An 8,826-nucleotide genomic window follows, 5' to 3' on the forward strand; every position below is an offset into this window, starting at 1 on the left:
TCCTCGCCGCCGTCTTCGTGTTCGAGGAACCAAAAACCTGGTATAAAGTGCCTTTGCGGAAAAAGGCTTGGCTTTGAAGGTGGTGAAATACTGCTTCCCGAGCTCATGCAGCAGCTTCCAGGATCTTTCCCAAGACAATTGTTTGAAAAAAGCTAAAGACATTTAAAAAGTGCGTTTTAGCTACAAATACTCTAATCGCATGACTAAATTTCTGTTGAACAAGTAAAGAGCAAGAGTAAGAAGTACCGATTGGAAATGGTGGCAGCTCTTTGCCCATTTTTACACCAGTACAAGTAAACCACATGAGAAGGAAGAAAAAAAGAATTAGTCCTGGAGCCTGGAGAGATTTTAGAGCTGGACAGTACTTGTTTTCTTTTTTTGTTTCAAAATGATGCAACTAATTAATTCCTGATACAAAGCCTATGACTACTGAAGTGAACGGAGTTCCACCAAGGTCAGGTAAACCTGACATTAATCAGCTACTTTTGAATTCAGCGGATAGTTGACTTCAACTAAACTAAGCGGATTTTTTCAGATACATTCCAGGGATTACATTATTGCCAACAACTCCTATTTCTAACTCTTAACCTATTTGCTATTTCCCAATCTGTAGTGCATGATGAAAAATCCATGATAAAACAGAATATACGTGTTCACTTACTCAAGCTAAGTCTTTCTGAAATATAAAAATCAATGAAAATTTGTCAAGTTGCAGAGGGCATGAGTACATAAAAGATACAAGGAAAAATATGCAGATGTTGCTACATCCAGAGGCTTATTTTAGGCAAATGTCAGATCTTGCTTTATATCAAGATGACAGAAGGCCAGATATATACACTTTTAAATTTCAAAGTGGAAAATTCTTCTGCATCTTTGCATTTCCTTCAGCATTATGTCCAACAGCATCCATTTTAAATAAGGTACCTTGGGACACTTCTCACTTGAGAAGTAAGTAAACATTTCATGTTTATTTATTTGTCTTCAAACTGAGCAGCTGGTCTCTCTTCAGACAATTACACTATCAAATATTGATCAGGGCATGCAGATGAATAATTGCAGAGGCAGAGGTGAGTTCAAACAGCTGGCTACCGCTTCAGTACCGGTGCAGGGCTGTTAACCTCCACACCTTGCTGGATGCTGATGCAAACTTGCAGGCTGAGGCTGGAACTTACAGGACTGAGTTTGTGACCCAGAACACAGATAAAACCACCTCAGATAATCTGTAATTTCTGTCTATTCCTCTGAATCCCCTTTCCTACGCTTGCTGGGCAGAGAAACTGCTATGGAAAAGTGTCTATAAAACGCAGGTGTAAGAGGTACCTGTGAAAGTTTTCCTAGTAGGAAAATTTCCTTCCTGATCCCATTGCAGATGACCAGTGAAGTTTGCAACATCCTCGCAAATATATTTTTTGTAATACAATTATGTGAAAGACAACAGAAAAATAGTGGAAATTTGAGTGCATCTGTCTGTAAACATTTTTGGGTGGTGAAGGAGGAAGGACAGAAATCAGAAGAGAATGTACATAAGCTACAGAGCCCTTCATTCTTTGCTCTGTTAAATGATATCTGCTACATATTAAGTTCAAAATGCACCTTTTACCATAAAATTCTACAATACATCTTTTCTGCAGTGATGGCATTAAAAGCACGTATCTAGGTGCTTTGTGAAGAAAAAAAAATTATCTCAAGTCCTGCATCCATCAAGTTACATCTTTTTATTTATCCAAGAACTTAATTTAGAATTCCATAATCTAATAGCAATAACAAGGACAGCTTGTTTGGAAAGAGAAGTTAATCTGAATTTTAAAAAAGCTAGTTTTCTAACTGGCTGTTAGAATCTGTAAGGTCAAATCAGCTGTTTCATTGGCCTAGTGTCTCAAGCCATGAAGTATATCTGACAGCTGCTCCCTGAAGGGGAACATTGTTAGGGTAGGGGCAGCCTTACAGTTGGAAATGTGAAAAAAATATACAATACAATAAAAGAAGAATGGTGCAGTTGTATCTTAGGAACCCACTGGGATGTAGCTACACAGATGTTAAGATAACAGGTACTGGTTAGCAATGGATGGGTGGCATTCTGGTCACCATTCTTCTAAGATACCATTAAAAATACTGGCTTTTTTTTTTTTCCTCCTTAAACCATCACATCATCAACCGCTATAGCACACACAAGTCGCTTACAGGAAAACAGCCTTTTAGTCCTAAAATATTTTGCACTTTTTTGTAGCTATAAATACTAGTTGGAGAGAGCAGAAAAAGAGTAACTATGAACAGGAACACTACCAAAGCTCCTTTCAGGGGTCTTGGAGCTCAGACTGCTCAGACTTAACTTCCCTCTGATTTTACACAAGGCACAAGGATTCCAGAACAAGACAGGAAAAAAATTTCACATTAAGAAGAGAAGGCCTGGGAGTGTGGTTGGGGGCGAACCTTAATGTGTAGAAATACCTGATGGGGAGACTAAAGACACTCAGATTCTTCTCACAGATGCCCAATGACAGGATTAGAGACAATGTGAAAATTTAAATACAGGAAATTCCGCTTAAATTTTTTTTTTTATTTTATTTTTTTTATTACAGCAAGGGTGGTCAAACACTGGAACAGGTTTTCCAACAAGACTGTGGAGTCTCCATCAAACTGCACAGGGCCATGAGCAACTTGCTCAAGCTGACTCTGCTCTGAGTGGGGTGTTGGACTCTATGATCTCCCAAGGCCACTTCCAACCTCAGCCATTCTGTGATTCTGGGAAGTTTTCCATGAAAAAATGGTTGAAGTTAGACACAAAAGCTTGTGTAAGAACAGATGCTGTATCTTCAAGCATGAGGTTGCTACAAAGTTAGATAGGAGATGAAAGGGAGGTAGAATGCATTTTTATTTTCTTTTGTTTGGGTCTTGGAGATTTTTTTTTTTCTTTTCTTCATTTCTTTTATCAAAGGATAGAAAAATTTAGGTTCTGAAATTAATTCATTTAGCAGAGTGAGAGGAGATCAGCAACGCCTGAGAAAAAGGAAACTCTGCAGTGTGTGATAGGGCTTGGGAGGAGCAACCCGTGCACAGAGTAGGAACGGTCGGCTGCTGAGACGACATAGGACAGGGAACTGAACTTGAGCAAAACCGTCCTCAAACAGATGGACCGAAACTATTCACAAGCAGCTGTATTCTGTTAACTCTTAAGTCAGCCTGAGGTTAGGGAGCAAAGTGGGGAAATGGATTATATGAATATTTTGGGTAAACTGATGGAGTAAGACAAGGGGAAGAAAACTGCAACCAGCTGCATAACAGAGAACAGTCTTCTAAGCACAGGACCTTCTGCCAACTGCCATTTCAAAAATATCTTACGGTACTGTGTCTCATCTGATCTTGCCAGGGACATGCCTTTTCTAGTAATCTAGCCTCCCTTGAATCTGACACAGCACTAGAAAGGATTCTGATGAACCCCAGCTGTGCTACTATTTCCCCTTACCTTTTAGTTGAGCTCGCTCTTTGCTAGAGCAGCTTTTGATGACGTTGTCATGATACTGTCGCATTTTGGAGAAAGACAGCCCCAAAATATTCAGTAAAATATTCAGCAGTAGCATTGAGTCTCATGGGCGCATATTTAACTTTAAGCCAAAGTGTTTTTGTGAACTGAGTCCCACCGCAACTTTGATCCTCTCTCCACTTAAATACTGAGGGAACAAAGTGTAGGCAGCCAGAGCAGGCAGCAGAAGAAAATTAAAGTAGCTCAGAGAACCGGGCAGCGCCATTGCTTTTCTTTAGTAAATTTATGTTTGATGATTCATAACAGGACTATCTTTCTACGTCAAAATGAAAAACTTCCTGGTTTTGATTCTGTGTGAAAACCCCTATCTGAAGTTTGGAGTTGAGGGCAACTGTAGTACTTTAGCTATTGGAATTGTTAAGAAATGGGGATCCTGACAGAGAAAGTAGTATTACCTCTTCAAAAAATTCTAAATCTTTGGCTAAAAGATATGATGAATTTTGATTGTAGCCCGAGGGATGGAAGGATATTTCTGTTTTTAAAATGAGAATACACAATCTTAATGCAGAGTTAACTACTGAGCTGTAGAGACTAATAATTCTCTTAGTACACCATTTTACTTCAGTATTTCGTTATTTACAGTTAAGGATGTAACTTTTTTGCAGGAGACTTAAAAAGTTAAGTCTTGTTGTTCTAAGTCAAGGCATGCTGCAGATCATAGCAAATCCTTTTTAATAGTGATTAACTTCAGTGCAGTTTTCAGTGTGGTTCCAGTTGTGTATACAGGCTAAAAAGCAAGAAGTTATACTCTTGAAAATGCAAAATGCAAGATTGCTAGATAAATAGTTTGTAATATAAATGTGATTAACATTCTTCAAGAGAAGTCAGGAACAAGACCATAAATAGGTATACCTGTAAGATGTCTTCAACCTTGTTTTTCTAATCTACCAAGTAAAAACAAGTCATCTTCTCTAAAAAAGAAAATACTGCAATGCAGTTTACGTTCTCTAACTTCTGAAACACATAAAAATGACAGAAATCATTACGACACAAGTGCCATCATAACCACTTGAGCTATAGTAAGCCTCATCTAATTGTGCTTAAAACAATAGTCCAATGAAAACAAATGGCATCCCGATGGACAATCTGACTCAAAGCCCTTGCTCTAGAATACTAGAAGGCAATGATTTGGGGTACCCTGAGGCAAAGCATAGTTGGAAACAGCAATTCTTTAAGATTCAAGCAAGGTAGTTTGCCTGTACGTATATCCATAGAAGCATTAGCACTTCAACCAGCCAGATGCTGTCCAGAGAAAAGAGACTAGAAGTAATCTTTGTGCGCAATACATCTATTTCAATGTTATACTGTACTGAATAAATATTGACTGAGTATAAAATCATGTTTGAGGCATAGTAATTTAAAGTTAAGACTGAATGTATCTTGGTGGGGCAGACATTTTGCTACATCATTGCTGGGATAGCACTGTCAATTAAAATTCAGTCATTATAACCAAAGATGCTTTGAGATAATATGAACAATGGAAATGGATAATGCAGCCCAAGTACTATACTACAGAGTAACCTTCAATACCACAGTCTACAGGACACTTTTGAAATACAAAAGTTAAAAAACAAACCCATCTGAATGTGAGGGGTTGAAAGTCCATTATTCTGGATAGATACTACATAAGATTTCGATACATACCAGGAAGGGCAGAAGAGTTTAGAAACAGAGTTAGCAGAATGCCCATGCTATCTTTAACTTTTAGGGAGCCAAGAGCTTTCCAACAGGACCGATAATTATTAGCATAGCTTAAGCTTTCAGAAGGGTCATGATAATAAACAGGTTAAAAGTTCCTAAGTTCCAAAAAAAATGATGAGGCAAAACAGAAGAAGCCTGTATGTTTTATCAAAAAACTGAACACTTTCATTTCCTAGAACCTGTAAAAGATAGATAGAATCCCTTAATATTAAAATGCCATGTGACATGTAGCAGGTAACTTGTAACTGGGAGTAAAAAGTAAGGGTAATGAGGCCAGGAATCCTGCGTATTTTAATTTCATTTAGAGTTCAGGCCAAATGATGATTTACTCAGTGATAAAAAGATGCAAGATCACTATATTAGTCTCTTCTTATCTTTCCAAAAGGATGAAGGAACCAATATTGAGATGCTGGCCCTCTACTTGTACACCTCCCAAGCCAAAGCTATCCGAAACACCATCCCTACTTAAAAAAGGAAGATTTTCTTAAGGTACTTGAGGCAGGAAGCATTTTGTATGTACACAGACTGCAATGATAAAATAACCATCTAGTAGAATTTATTCATATGAGTATGTAAGCCACATAGGACATCTAAGCTAGACACTTTCCCTAAATGAACCTTATTTTAGGTAGTGATAAAAGAGTCCATAATCACGTGTTTAAAAAGACACAAAGTACTTTTTTTCTTTTCCTGTTTAGACACAAATTGAAACAGAGAAGGGAGCTTACAAACAGAGCTTTATAATGGTCATGTACAATACAGGCATAATTTCTTTCAAACAATCTTCACTACATAGTCAGATCTGAATCTAGTATGTTCCTTATTTTCAATATTATTCTGCTGCAGGACGAAGAACTCTGTCTGAAGTGACCTTTTGTGTACTGCCAAGTAAATTATGTGTTTCAATTCAAAATCATTATCTCACTGGCATTTTGTTAATATATTTTTTACTCCTGAAAGTATATCAATACCCCCATTTCTTAAATTCTTTAGTAATTCATTATATGAAGGACAAAGGCATACATACACTTAAAGAACTGTGTTCCTGTACCAAATAAGGTGATCTGTAAAGGGAGAAAGAGGTAGCCAGTTCTGTTTTAGAACCAAGGTCACTAGCAAGATGTTAAGACTAGAAAGGTAAGGGAGCAACAGTTTTTAAGAGCAAAATGTTTCAACATTCGATATCATAGTTTTACTACACATTTCTTTTATAACTATTTCTTCTTATCACCATATATCAAATGGTTACTCAGGCACTGAGTCTGTAAGAATGACTCGAACTATTCCCCAGCGATTATCACTACAGATAAACAAGGATTTGTTCAATCTAAGGAGACTGAATGCTATTACAACTCAATAGGTCTGACACAAAGTTTAAACAAACAAAACTCTGGAGCTTGGAATAGCTCATATTTTTCTACTACTGCAGTTAAGATACACCTAGGAAATCCCATACTGAAAGACTACTAATTGCTCTAACTCCTTTCTAGTTTTGTCAGCAATTGTAATGCCTCATTAAGCTTTTTAAATGAATAGAGGCTGACTTTGCATTAGCTGCAAAGACATACTGCACAATTACAATCCAGGAAGACTATATGCCATCTCCAGCCTTTATGAAATTAGTTGATGGAAACATGCCAGGAAAGATGTTTTACTGAGGCACTGATTCAGATTTTTATTCAAGTTTTTCATCTCAAAACTGTCCCTTAAATATAGGGAGTAGGAAGTCAGGTACTTGCTCATTTAAGATGGACATATTTCAGATTGCAAAAAGATAATGAAATAAAATAGCATAGGGCCTATGTTCATCTGATTGAGATGAATCATCACTTTACTATATATCCTATACACATAAACCAAATTATGTTTGACAGTTTTTGCTCACTTATTAGCCTGAAGTTAAATTGGGTCTGTCTAAACATCCACATATCTTTCCAAATCAAAGTTCTCGGGTTAATTAGGACAGGGCTTCATGACTAGTTTAATTGACCTAAACACTTCTCCACAAACTAGTCTCATTCTCCTCTACCAGGGAGATGCTACCATTCCCTTCCTCAGGCTAGAGTGCCAGCCTTTTCTTATAGTTTTCACCTTCTGGCTGGATCAGATTTCCTGATCTACCCCACCAGTCTCAGAGTAACACTCCCCCCAAGGAACAAGAGTGAAAATGCAGTTTGTAGCATTAAGGAAGACTAGCCAGCTGTTAAAGCTCCCCCCCCCCAAGGTGAAAGAAAAAAAGATATTCCATCATGCCGGTAGAAGTCAATTTGGTTTTTATACTACTAGATTTAGACCAACCTTCTATGCCATACTAGACAGATTCAAGAACTGGCCTTTTTTTGCCCATTAGTGACAAACTTCATGTTACATCGCATAGGCTCAGTAAACTTACAGTTGAAGCCAAGTGAACATGAAATTACACCTTGACTGGTCAAAGACTTAAGTTTTGATCTAGTCAAGAAGCATCAAATAAACAGACTATGCACATGTTCCACTGGCTAGTTACTGGATTCATGCAGCTATAATTAAATTTTAGAAAAAGACAGTACACTGGAGATTAAACAGCTTTTTAAAAGTGAGTTTACAGTCTAAATAGAGTTGTTCTGCAAGTGACTGAATAGGAACATTATGGTAGTTCCACGTTAGCTAGAAAGGTTGACAACTCAAGCCAGCTGGCAAGGAACATGGATGGGGTGCAGCTTCCTTTCTGAAGTGCTACAGGCTTTCAAAAAAATTTAAAGTAGCAATCAAGCTTTAAGTATCCAATAAATCTGCACAAGCCTAATGGACACATTCTTTAGAGTGGTACATGGTTGGAGGATGAGAGACCATGGACATAAACTGAAGTTTGAGAGGTTCAGACTAGATAAACTCTCATGAGGACAGTCAGGCATTGAAACAACTTTCCCAGGGCCATGTAGTCTCCATGAAAGCCTGAGCACCCTAGTATGACCTTGCTTGGAGAAGGATGTTGGCTTAGAAGACTTCCTAAGAACCCTTTCATCTGAATTATCTTATGAATCCAAGGTAGTTAAACCCAGTTTTAGCTAATGTCAAACCTTACTGTGGTAATTTAAAATAAGCCTTTAACATAGCAGCTACTAGAAGATAAAGTTGTTTCAAATGTCAATGAAAGCATTTGTGTATAGGGTAGGACACATGATATGAAGATTCATGTTCTCAAAAGCATACACCAACAACACAGATAAGATGCCCAAACATATTTATTTGTCTCTTAAAAATTATGTTACTCTTTAGAAAAAAGACAGCCTAGGAAATCTAAATACAGATTAAAGTATATCCAATCTGGCACATACTTCATGCTGATGTTTAAGTAAACATCAGCACCATCAGACCAAGCAAGATAAGACTTCTAAAGTCAGTAGTAACGAGGTACCAGGACAGAAGAAATCCTTAAAATAGAGGAGCTTCAAAGCCTTTCAGCCAAGCAGAGCCGGAGTTCCAAAATGTATTAGAGAACCATGAAATATCTCTAATCCTTTTGTTCTTCATTTGCTGCCAGAAATACATGAGTTATAACAAGGAAACATAAGCATCTCAGTATACAGTTACAGACTGGTAAG

Source organism: Pygoscelis adeliae, unplaced genomic scaffold (genome assembly GCF_000699105.1).
Source record: "Pygoscelis adeliae isolate BGI_AS28 unplaced genomic scaffold, ASM69910v1 Scaffold300, whole genome shotgun sequence".
Lineage (NCBI taxonomy): Eukaryota > Metazoa > Chordata > Aves > Sphenisciformes > Spheniscidae > Pygoscelis > Pygoscelis adeliae.